Source organism: Xenopus tropicalis, chromosome 7 (assembly GCF_000004195.4).
Source record: "Xenopus tropicalis strain Nigerian chromosome 7, UCB_Xtro_10.0, whole genome shotgun sequence".
NCBI classification, from domain to species: domain Eukaryota; kingdom Metazoa; phylum Chordata; class Amphibia; order Anura; family Pipidae; genus Xenopus; species Xenopus tropicalis.
The window spans coordinates 13,277,243-13,289,145 of NC_030683.2; positions in this window are offsets into that span (position 1 = coordinate 13,277,243).

Genomic DNA, 11,903 nt, shown 5'->3' on the forward strand with positions numbered 1-11,903 from the left:
ATCTGAAATTTTACGTCTATAAGATCAAAGTTTCAGCCACGTTTTTTTAAAAATGTATATTCATTTTTGAGACAAATGTGACAGTATTTTGCCACTTAAGGACACTTAATAAACAAGTAGTTCATGTGTTAGAGAACTGAGTATTGAGAAACATAGTCTAACATATGGTGTAGAGCAGTGGTTCTCAAACTGCAGGGTTGTCCCCTCTGGTAGGGCTTGGAACAGCAGTTGGGTTGGCTTAGCTTGAAGGACAGTAAAGGGGACATTTAGGGAGGCTGCCTATACTATGTGGAAAATACTGTCACATGAGTGTCATGGTCTAGACTCTAGAGAGATATGTGGCATAGTCAATGCAGGCCCCAGTGCCATATGAACTTAAATATAAAAAATCCAGCACCAGGTTTTTTTATCCTTGGGCATTTTTTTGGCAGCAGTTGTAGGAGACTAACTTGATGAGCGTTAGTGTTAACCTGCCAACAAAGTCACAAAGGTGGCCACACACAGACCCACTCATAGTTCATTTTGGGAATTTTCAGTCAAATGGACACACCACTGACCTATGCCCACTAAACATATAATTTACTTTATTCCATTGTTATGGAATTGCAATATTTTGGATTGATTAGACTAAAAACTCTGATTGGCCAATTAACTTAATCAGTGAATTTAGACCTATGACACACCTAGTTTTTTTTATTGCCCCAGTGCTTTTAGAGGAAGAGCAAGCAATGATGAGACTGAAGGAAGGAATGGACACAGATTGTCCCTAGGCTGTCCTATGTGTGGGGCACAACCAATAAACTCAACTGCCCCTCACATATGCTGCTCTGCAGGACCCCATGCAGTCAAATACAGCAGTCAGCAAGACTCTGGTTAAAAAAGTGGTTCCCTGACCCCTCCTCCATGAGGGGGGGGGGAAAACAAACAGGCCCCTGATTGGTAGAAGCCATATGAATATAAAAGTTCCTCAGTGGCAAAGCTTAAGGAGTAATATAATGCAAGATAAAAATATCACAGCCAACAATATGCATTGGAGAGGTGCCCAAACAATACCATTTAATAAAGTTGACTCGGTCAGTACTTTCCCTTTAGCTTTCTGCCTGAGGCTACAGGAGTACATACGCGAACTTTATTGATCATGACATTTACTTACTCATGACCTTTATGTCAGATGGTTCAGTGAGTTAAACAGACAAGTTCAGTTATTTGCCTTGCAGTCTGAAAGATCATATGTATCTGTAAAAAAACAGAATAACTCGACTGGATGGTATTGCACAGTGTCTAATGATGCCTCTTGGGAGACTGGGTGAGTAACACAGATCACTGTTAAAGGTGTGTTATACCATATTTAATTTCCTTCATTTTTATCCAATAGGATAATCTTTCATTTCAGTTCTAATATTAATCAAGCATTCTTTTACTAAGACATATACGTGATTTGCAACACTTGCAGACATTTTTTTCTCTGCTGTCTGAGCAAAGCCCAGCTCAGGCTATAGAGTTCAGTGGAACTTAGTTGACCAGACATGGGCCAAAACATCTTCTAAAAGTCTGTTATTAAATAATTGCAAAGTTAGAAAGTCTTCAGAACAAGTGAATATTGCCAGACCTGTCAATTCTCCCGATAGTCTGGAGTAACTGGACTTGCTCTAGTCAGTGTATGCCATAGGGATGTCATCTGGTGCACATCAAACCATACTGACAAATGCTGGAAATGTATTTCAATATCCTATTCCTTTAATGTCTCTTCCAAAAGCTTTCCCACCGGAGATGTCAGACTTGCAGGCCTACACATAAGCTCATTGAATGGGTCAGTCACTGTTAGTAACCCCGGCACTTTGCTCTCACATTGGTTTCTAGTTCCCACCCTCTCTTTGTTCCTGTGTTTCATATGATCTCTATAACTTTCCCTTTTCACACCCTGGTGTATATCTGAATGTGGCACAAATGGTTTGGAGTACAAGCTGCATTTTTTCATGTATGATATTTTTTCTGTGAAATGCACATTCCATTAGCAATATTTCATTCTCACCATTCTAGACTGCATATTCTAATAATTTTATTCCCAACATCATAATGATTCTATCACAAATTATTTCACCATTCAATCCCATGCATTGTCTCCTTCCTGTGCCATATATTTTAATCATTCTATCCCACAATATCTCAGAGCAATATCTCATTGTCACCATTCTATCTTCTACATTCTAATGATTCTATCAAACACTTTCTCACCATTCTATCCCATGCATTCTCACCCTTCTGTGCCACATATTTTAATCATAATATCTCAGAGCAATATCTCATTGTCACCATTCTATCTTCCACATTCTAATGATTCTATCACACACTTTCTCAACCATTCTATCCCATGCATTCTCACCTTTGTGTGCCACATATTCTAATCTTTCCATGTAGCAATATCTCATAGCAATATCTCCTTATCATTCTATCCCCACATTCTATTAATTATATCACACACTTTCTCACCATTCTATCTCATATATTCTCACCTTCTTGTGCCCCATCTTCCAATTATTGTATCCCACATATGTTAATAATTTTTTTAGCACAAAAATTGTAACTATTCTAAGGCCACCATTCTTACCATTTAATGTTATACCTTTTAACTAAAGTAACCCCTGTATCTACTACATAATATATTTGTCCTACGTAGGAAGTAATAACTGACATGCTTGCCGTGGGCTGACTGTATAACTTAAATCTGCACAGTGATCTTATTATAACTAGAGTTGTATACTAAATGATTGTTGTCTCTTTAAACACAATGTTTTCCATTATTATTTGTAAGGTTAGGAGATTCCCATGATATTATACATGTGTTTCATATTAGGAGAACTGTATCCAATTTATGCAATGCAACTTGTTCATGTTTCAGAATAGTTGGGAACTTGTGTCTGCCAAAGGTCATTGTTTCTAGAACAAATGAGAAGCTCATAAATCCAGTGTCAGGCTTCACACCAAAATTCTGTTCAGATCTGGAAAGATGATTGCATGAAAGATGATTGTAAGTCAAATTAAAGTGATACTGACACTTAGGGGCACATTTACTAAAATTAGTTTTTTTTTCTGGCCTTGAAAGTCATATAAACTCGACATGGTATAAATTTTAATTAAACTCGATCATTGCTGTATTAATAAAATGTCACGATAATGCTCGAATCGTTCGAACAAAAATTGAAAAGCATTGATAAAACTCCATGAATCCTCTTTATTTTTCCCAAACAGGAATTGCTCCAGCAGCCATTTTAGAAGCATTGGCACTCTTGGAAAACAATAATGTGTTTAAGTTTCACTTTCAAGAGGTGAAACTGAAAACAATAATAGGACTAACTTCCCTTGAAAAGTGTGAAATAAAAAACAATGAGAGGATTTAGTTACCCTGGAACTGGGTGAAACTGAAAACGATGAGGGGATTAAGTTCCCCTTGAACTGGGTGAAACTGAAAACGATGAGGGGATTAAGTTCCCCTTGAACTGGGTGAAACTGAAAACGATGAGGGGATTAAGTTCCCCTTGAACTGGGTGAAACTGGAAACAATGAGGGGGTTAAGTTGCCCTTGAACTGGGTGAAACTGGAAACAATGAGGGGATTAAGTTCCCCTTGAACTGGGTAAAACCGAAAACGATGAGGGGATTAAGTTCCCCTTGAACTGGGTGAAACTGAAAACAATGAGGGAATTAACTTGTCCTTGAACTGGGTGAAACTGGAAACAATGAGGGGATTAAGTTCCCCTTGAACTGGGTAAAACTGAAAACGATGAGGGGATTAAGTTCCCCTTGAACTGGGTGAAACTGGAAACAATGAGGGGATTAAGTTCCCCTTGAACTGGGTGAAACTGGAAACAATGAGGGGATTAAGTTCCCCTTGAACTGGGTGAAACTAGAAACAATGAGGGGATTAAGTTCCCCTTGAACTGGGTAAAACTGGAAACAATGAGGGGATTAAGTTCCCCTTGAACTGGGTAAAACTGGAAACAATGAGGGGATTAAGTTCCCCTTGAACTGGGTGAAACTGGAAACAATGAGGGGATTAAGTTCCCCTTGAACTGGGTGAAACTGGAAACAATGAGGGGATTAAGTTCCCCTTGAACTGGGTGAAACTGGAAACAATGAGGGGATTAAGTTCCCCTGGAACTGGGTGAAACTGGAAACAATGAGGGGATTAAGTTCCCCTTGAACTGGGTGAAACCGAAAACAATGAGGGGATTAAGTTCCCCTTGAACTGGGTAAAACCGAAAACAATGAGGGGATTAAGTTCCCCTTGAACTGGGTGAAACTGGAAACAATGAGGGGATTAAGTTCCCCTTGAACTGGGTAAAACCGAAAACAATGAGGGGATTAAGTTCCCCTTGAACTGGGTGAAACTGGAAACAATGAGGGGATTACGTTCCCCTTGAACTGGGTAAAACCGAAAACAATGAGGGGATTAAGTTCCCCTTGAACTGGGTAAAACCGAAAACAATGAGGGGATTAAGTTCCCCTTGAACTGGGTAAAACCGAAAACAATGAGGGGATTAAGTTCCCCTTGAACTGGGTGAAACTGGAAACAATGAGGGGATTACGTTCCCCTTGAACTGGGTAAAACCGAAAACAATGAGGGGATTAAGTTCCCCTTGAACTGGGTGAAACTGGAAACAATGAGGGGATTACGTTCCCCTTGAACTGGGTAAAACCGAAAACAATGAGGGGATTAAGTTCCCCTTGAACTGGGTAAAACCGAAAACAATGAGGGGATTAAGTTCCCCTTGAACTGGGTAAAACCGAAAACAATGAGGGGATTAAGTTCCCCTTGAACTGGGTGAAACTGGAAACAATGAGGGGATTAAGTTCCCCTTGAACTGGGTAAAACTGGAAACAATGAGGGGATTAAGTTCCCCTTGAACTGGGTAAAACTGGAAACAATGAGAGGATTAAGTTCTCCTTGAACTGGGTGAAACTGGAAACAATGAGGGGATTAAGTTCCCCTTGAACTGGGTAAAACCGAAAACAATGAGGGGATTACGTTCCCCTTGAACTGGGTAAAACCGAAAACAATGAGGTGATTAAGTTCCCCTTGAACTGGGTAAAACCGAAAACAATGAGGGGATTAAGTTCCCCTTGAACTGGGTAAAACCGAAAACAATGAGGGGATTAAGTTCCCCTTGAACTGGGTAAAACCGAAAACAATGAGGGGATTAAGTTCCCCTTGAACTGGGTAAAACCGAAAACAATGAGGGGATTAAGTTCCCCTTGAACTGGGTGAAACTGGAAACAATGAGGGGATTCAGTTCCCCTTGAACTGGGTAAAACTGGAAACAATGAGGGGATTAAGTTCCCCTTGAACTGGGTAAAACTGGAAACAATGAGAGGATTAAGTTCTCCTTGAACTGGGTGAAACTGGAAACAATGAGGGGATTAACTTGTCCTTGAAAATGTATCAAGGACAGGCTGTCACTGACAATTCTATTCCTCTACTATTCTAAAGGTCCCCATACACGGGCCGATTATAGCTGCCGATATTGGTCCCTTGGACCGATTCGGCAGCTAGTCGGCCCGTGTATTGGCAGAACCGAGCGGCCTGGCCAACCGACTGCCCCATGGCCGCAAATGTAATCCGATCGTTTGGCCCCAGGGCCAAACGATCGGATTATTTTTTTTTTAAGCTACTTGCTACCCGATATCGCCCACCCGTAGGTGGGGATTTCGGGTGAAGATCCGCTCGCTTGGCGACATCGCCAAGCGACCGGATATTATAGTGTATGGGCACCTTTAGCCTCCATAAGACTCAATGGTACTCGACAGAGCAAACCTGTCGAATTTTAATTTTACAAAAAAAAGTTAAGTATACATTAATAAATCACGAATTATGGCAGTTATTTTAGAAAAACTCAAAATTTTCTGGGAATAATAACGAAAAAAACGAGTTCTGGTGAAAACCCACTTGTAAAACTCGAAATTATCTGACTTTATCTCAAAATGGCTTAGTATATGTGCCCCCTTAAAAACTACTCTTCAGAATATTATTGTACATAAAAAGTTCCCTATCAGTCATGTTGAATGTTTTTGCTGTTTTTGTAAGTAATTATTACTTGAAGTTCCTATACCTGACTTTTTTGCCAACCTGACTGTCCCTTCTCAGCCTGTCAGTTATAGCTTCTAATGCTAACGGACTCCTGCTGCACAAATATGGCCGCCCCCTCATAGAGGGGCATAAGGGATCACATAGGTAATGTAAAAGCATTGGGCGAATACCTTTATGGCAAAATTATTAATAGCATGCAAAGGTAATGTTATGATAGATGTAACAAAATGTTTAATTTCTGGTGACAGTATCTCTTTAAGATGAGAGGTTTCCTTTTCTCTCTGAAAATACATTGTAAGTGGAACATAAAATTGTACCATCTGGGATGATTTATGGTTCCTGGACTGTTTGTGGGATTTAGAAAAAAAAATCTATGAAAAATGAGTTGAACAAACGATTATTAGCATTAGTAAACAAGTTTATTGAAGGCGCAGGATAATTTTGCTTTGCCAAGATGCCTTTGTTCCTTTTCTTTTTACATTTGCGGTGCCATAAAGAATACTTTGCAAAAACGTCACGGATGAAGATGCTAAAGGACTTGTACAAAAGGTCAGATGTCGGCAACTAAATTAATAAAGGGAATAACGTGTAAAGGTGATACCACAAGGGGCTGTGCCAAGTAATGGAGCTCGGGCATGCCAAGGGCTTGGAGAATTGCTCATATTCTGTATTGCGGTGTAGTGAGGAATCATTTGTCTACCTGTAATGTGTGTCTAAAATAGTACTAGAATTGCAGAAATGAATATACTAAGGGGCTGCAACAAAAGGTCAGATGTGGGCAAGCCCATTTATATAGGGGATAAAGCACGTGTTACAAAGGGTTGTGTCTTGTAATAGAGCTCAAATACCTTTGATTGCATACTGTGTACCCCCTGATCCCTGGGGGGGGGGACACTATACACTACATAGGTAGTATGCTTGTGTGTAAGGAGTGTGGGGTGTAAATCTACTAGAGTAATATAAAAGCATCATATGGGGGCAAACTAGTCTTACAGGGGCTTGGTTTGTTTTTATTCTATCATTCAAGTCACCAGCTATACAAAGAAACGATTCACCTTTCTCATGTTCTGAAAGACCTATAGGTGGCAGCATTGTTACGGGAGATCACAAAGGTACCCAGTTCCAAGATTTAAAACCCCTCATGGCCCAAGAATAATATTGACGTTACAATAGGTAAACACTTTAAATCAAAATAGAGCAGTGTTGTTAAAGTAGCTGAGAAATGGAAGAAATAGAAAGACTGATGAACTAACACTCCGTTTATCCCCATATGGGAATTTGAGTAAAAAATATTTTTCCTATTTGAGACAAACTATGTATGTATGTATGTATGTATGTATATCTTTATTTATAAAGCGCTACTTATGTATGCAGCGCTGTACAGTAGAATACATTAATACAAACAGGGTGTTAATAAGATAATAATAGATAAATACAAAGTATAACAATACAGATAAATACAGCTGCAATAAGTTAAGAGTCGAGGACACAAGAGGAAGGAGGTCCCTGCCCCGTAGAGCTTACAATCTATATGGGAGGGTAACTTACAGACACAAATAGGCAAATATAAGTGCTGTAGGTGACAGTGGGTGACACTACAATATAAGTGCCAGTTCCCAGATCAGGTGCTGGGTGAGTGCTCCAAAAGGGAGTCTTTAACTTTAGTTTTGAAAAGACTGGGGGAGGATTCTCTCCGGAGGAAATTAGGGAGGGCATTCCCAATGTGAGGGGCAGCAGGGCAGAAAGGGTTAAGGCGGGAAACAGCAGTAGTAGTGGGAGGTGCAACCAAACGGTTGCTCTGCGAGGAACGAAGGAGTCGACCAGGAACGTACAGAGCCACGATAAGGACTTTAGCAGGGGAAGGGCCTGAACTCTCCTGGGTGAGAGGAGGAGAATTCTGGCAGCAGTATTTAATATAGACTGTAGGGGGGAAAGATGGGAGTTAGGGAGGCCGGTTAATAGCAGGTTGCAGTAGTCCAGTCGTGACAGGATGAGAGCATGCATGAGCTGTAGTGCTGGTGCTGTAGTTTTTTTTTTTTTGGCCTGATCTAAAACATAATAACCTGTAGTAATACATAAGAAACGTTACCAGCATTTGTCTAAAAACTCCCATAAAAAATGTACTCACCTTTGGAAATTTGCTTCTATTTGCCATCTATGGGATGTCCTGCTCAGGAGAGAATGTGTATTTTGGCTTCTTGGTGTGGGGACACATTTTTGGCAATAATAGTATACTTAAAAAAATATGCATTGTTTTCCCCAGAGACACATCTCTCCTTTCTTCCCAGAGGCTATTATCCCCCCACTGCTACTATAGGCACCATGTCTCCCTACTATACCTGCTATCCCACAGCCGCTGTCCCTTCCCAGAGGCTATTATCCCCCCCACTGCTACTATAGGCAACATGTCTCCCTACTATACCTGCTATCCCACAGCCGCTGTCCCTTCCCAGAGGCTATTATCCCCCCACTGCTACTATAGGCACCATGTCTCCCTACTATACCTGCTATCCCACAGCCCCAGTCCCTTCCCAGAGGCTATTATCCCTCCACTGTTACTATAGGCACCATCTCTCCCTACTATACCTGCTATCCCACAGCCACAGTCCCTTCCCAGAGGCTATTATCCCCCCACTGCTACTATAGGCACCATCTCTCCCTACTATACCTGCTATCCCACAGCCCCAGTCCCTTCCCAGAGGCTATTATCCCCCCACTGCTACTATAGGCACCATCTCTCCCTACTATACCTGCTATCCCACAGCCCCAGTCCCTTCCCAGAGGCTATTATCCTCCCACTGCTACTATAGGCACCATCTCTCCCTACTATACCTGCTATCCCACAGCCCCAGTCCCTTCCCAGAGGCTATTATCCCCCCACTGCTACTATAGGCACCATCTCTCCCTACTATACCTGCTATCCCACAGCCCCAGTCCCTTCCCAGAGGCTATTATCCCCCCATTGCTACTATAGGCACCATCTCTCCCTACTATACCTGCTATCCCACAGCCCCAGTCCCTTCCCAGAGGCTATTATCCCCCCACTGCTACTATAGGCACCATCTCTCCCTACTATACCTGCTATCCCACAGCCCCAGTCCCATCCCAGAGGCTATTATCCCCCCACTGCTACTATAGGCACCATCTCTCCCTACTATACCTGCTATCCCACAGCCCCAGTCCCTTCCCAGAGGCTATTATCCTCCCACTGCTACTATAGGCACCATCTCTCCCTACTATACCTGCTATCCCACAGCCACAGTCCCTTCCCAGAGGCTATTATTTTCCCTGCTACTATAGGCACCATCTCTCCCTACTATACATGCTATCCCACAGCCCCAGTCCCTTCCCAGAGGCTATTATCCCCCCACTGCTACTATAGGCACCATCTCTCCCTACTATACCTGCTATCCCACAGCCCCAGTCCCTTCCCAGAGGCTATTATCCCCCCACTGCTACTATAGGCACCATCTCTCCCTACTATACCTGCTATCCCACAGCCACAGTCCCTTCCCAGAGGCTATTATTTTCCCTGCTACTATAGGCACCATCTCTCCCTACTATACATGCTATCCCACAGCCCCAGTCCCTTCCCAGAGGCTATTATCCCCCCACTGCTACTATAGGCACCATCTCTCCCTACTGTACCTGCTATCCCACAGCCCCAGTCCCTTCCCAGAGGCTATTATCCCCCCACTGCTACTATAGGCACCATCTCTCCCTACTATACCTGCTATCCCACAGCCCCAGTCCCTTCCCAGAGGCTATTATCCTCTCACTGCTACTATAGGCACCATCTCTCCCTACTATACCTGCTATCCCACAGCCCCAGTCCCTTCCCAGAGGCTATTATCCCCCCACTGCTACTATAGGCACCATCTCTCCCTACTATACCTGCTATCCCACAGCCACAGTCCCTTCCCAGAGGCTATTATTTTCCCTGCTACTATAGGCACCATCTCTCCCTACTATACATGCTATCCCACAGCCCCAGTCCCTTCCCAGAGGCTATTATCCCCCCACTGCTACTATAGGCACCATCTCTCCCTACTATACCTGCTATCCCACAGCCACAGTCCCTTCCCAGAGGCTATTATTTTCCCTGCTACTATAGGCGCCATCTCTCCCTACTATACCTGCTATCCCACAGCCACAGTCCCTTCCCAGAGGCTATTATTTTCCCTGCTACTATAGGCACCATCTTTCCCTATGTCAATATCTTGCAATAATGTGTTGATGCTCATTAGAAGTATGAGAATGATGCACACATATTGGCTGTGTGAGTATTTAGTACAGATAACAATACATTTGTTGAACTGTTCTGTTTTTGCAGGAGTTCAAGGCTGGGCCTTAGTTTGAATAAACACCCTTATCTCATGCACTTTACTGAACCGGACTGCATGCTGCTACTGCTAATAGACATATCTCTTGTGTTTGTGCTTTCACCGCTATGTGTAATGTAGGGAACGTTAACTAAAAATTCAATCTCTTCTGATACTGAATCCTATGCCTTGGTCCCACAATCTCTAAACAGCTTCTCCAGAGGCAGGGCACGTGGGCAGTGCTACCTATAGTGAAGGGGTAGTTGACTCCAGATCTTTCCACTGCTGCAGAGAAGAACTCCCCATTTAGCTAAACTTTGAAGTCAGGCCCCTGATATTATTGTTGTTATTATCTGTTGTTGGCAGGCTGGGGCCAGTGTTCCCTCGAATTCATTTTGGAGTATGTGCAAACAACCATTTCTTTTGTGCACAAATTTTACATTATTGTCCGCATTTTTAGGTCAGAATACATACAAAATGGTGCGTTTTCAAATAATATTCTTTGTGTGCATCACAATTTGTGCGCACTGGAACATTGCCAGGGGCGTTTTAGAGCCAAGTGCTACCCTAAGGTGGCCTAGGGAATGCAACTCCATGCTCAGGTTTTGTTTGCTGGAGAGGGCCCATCACTAGTGCATAGAGTGCAATAGTGTTTTCTGCACTAGAAAAGCCAAAATTGTGATTTAAAAACCATAATTTTAGCTCTCAAAGTTACCAGGAGTGACTTTTTGCTGTCCCTGGTAACAGGGCGCTGCTGCCTGGGGCAAGTTTTTCAAAGTGCCATATGGCAGCAGCCTCTCATTAGCAGAAAATGATGTATAAGGAGATGAGGAAATGGTGGTGCTTACCAGAACATGGGTGGGATTTGTGGGATTACTGTGAGGCAAGCAGATATTATAATGATACACTGCATTGTTTTTTTCTGAAATATTTGTTACCTTGAGCTGCCATTTTGCGATGCTCTGTGTCCCTCACTGATCAGCTGACAGGAAGTAAAGCAGATTCCAGCAGTAACTGGAAGAAGTGAGAGTGAAAGAGGCAGCCCTGTCCAGGCACTGACCGATGTAAATATTGGGGGTAACTACCACAGGGGCAGGGGTGTGACCGCCATTAGGCCAGGCTCCCTCACAGAAGATCCCGCCATGCAGTATTCAGGTAAGGAAAATGGAGGGTGCAAATCAATGAGTGAGGGGGCCTCGCTGTGAGTGGCCTGGTAGTTATGCCACTGCATGTAACCTAGTATGTATGTGTGGGCTTGGCTGTGTGAGGGCCCAGTGCCTCATATGATCCAGGGGGAGGGATTTAATACTAAACAATGGCAGTTTTTCTATATGGGATTATGCAATGGCACATACTATTAAAAATCTATATGTTTTGCCGGCGCTCCCTGGCCGACTGTTTTCCTCCTCTGGCACGTTAAACTGATACGCTCAGGGGAGGACATCAGGCGGGGGGTTAGGGAGGCCCAGTGGGGGCCCCTGCGGTTGGTTAGGGGGT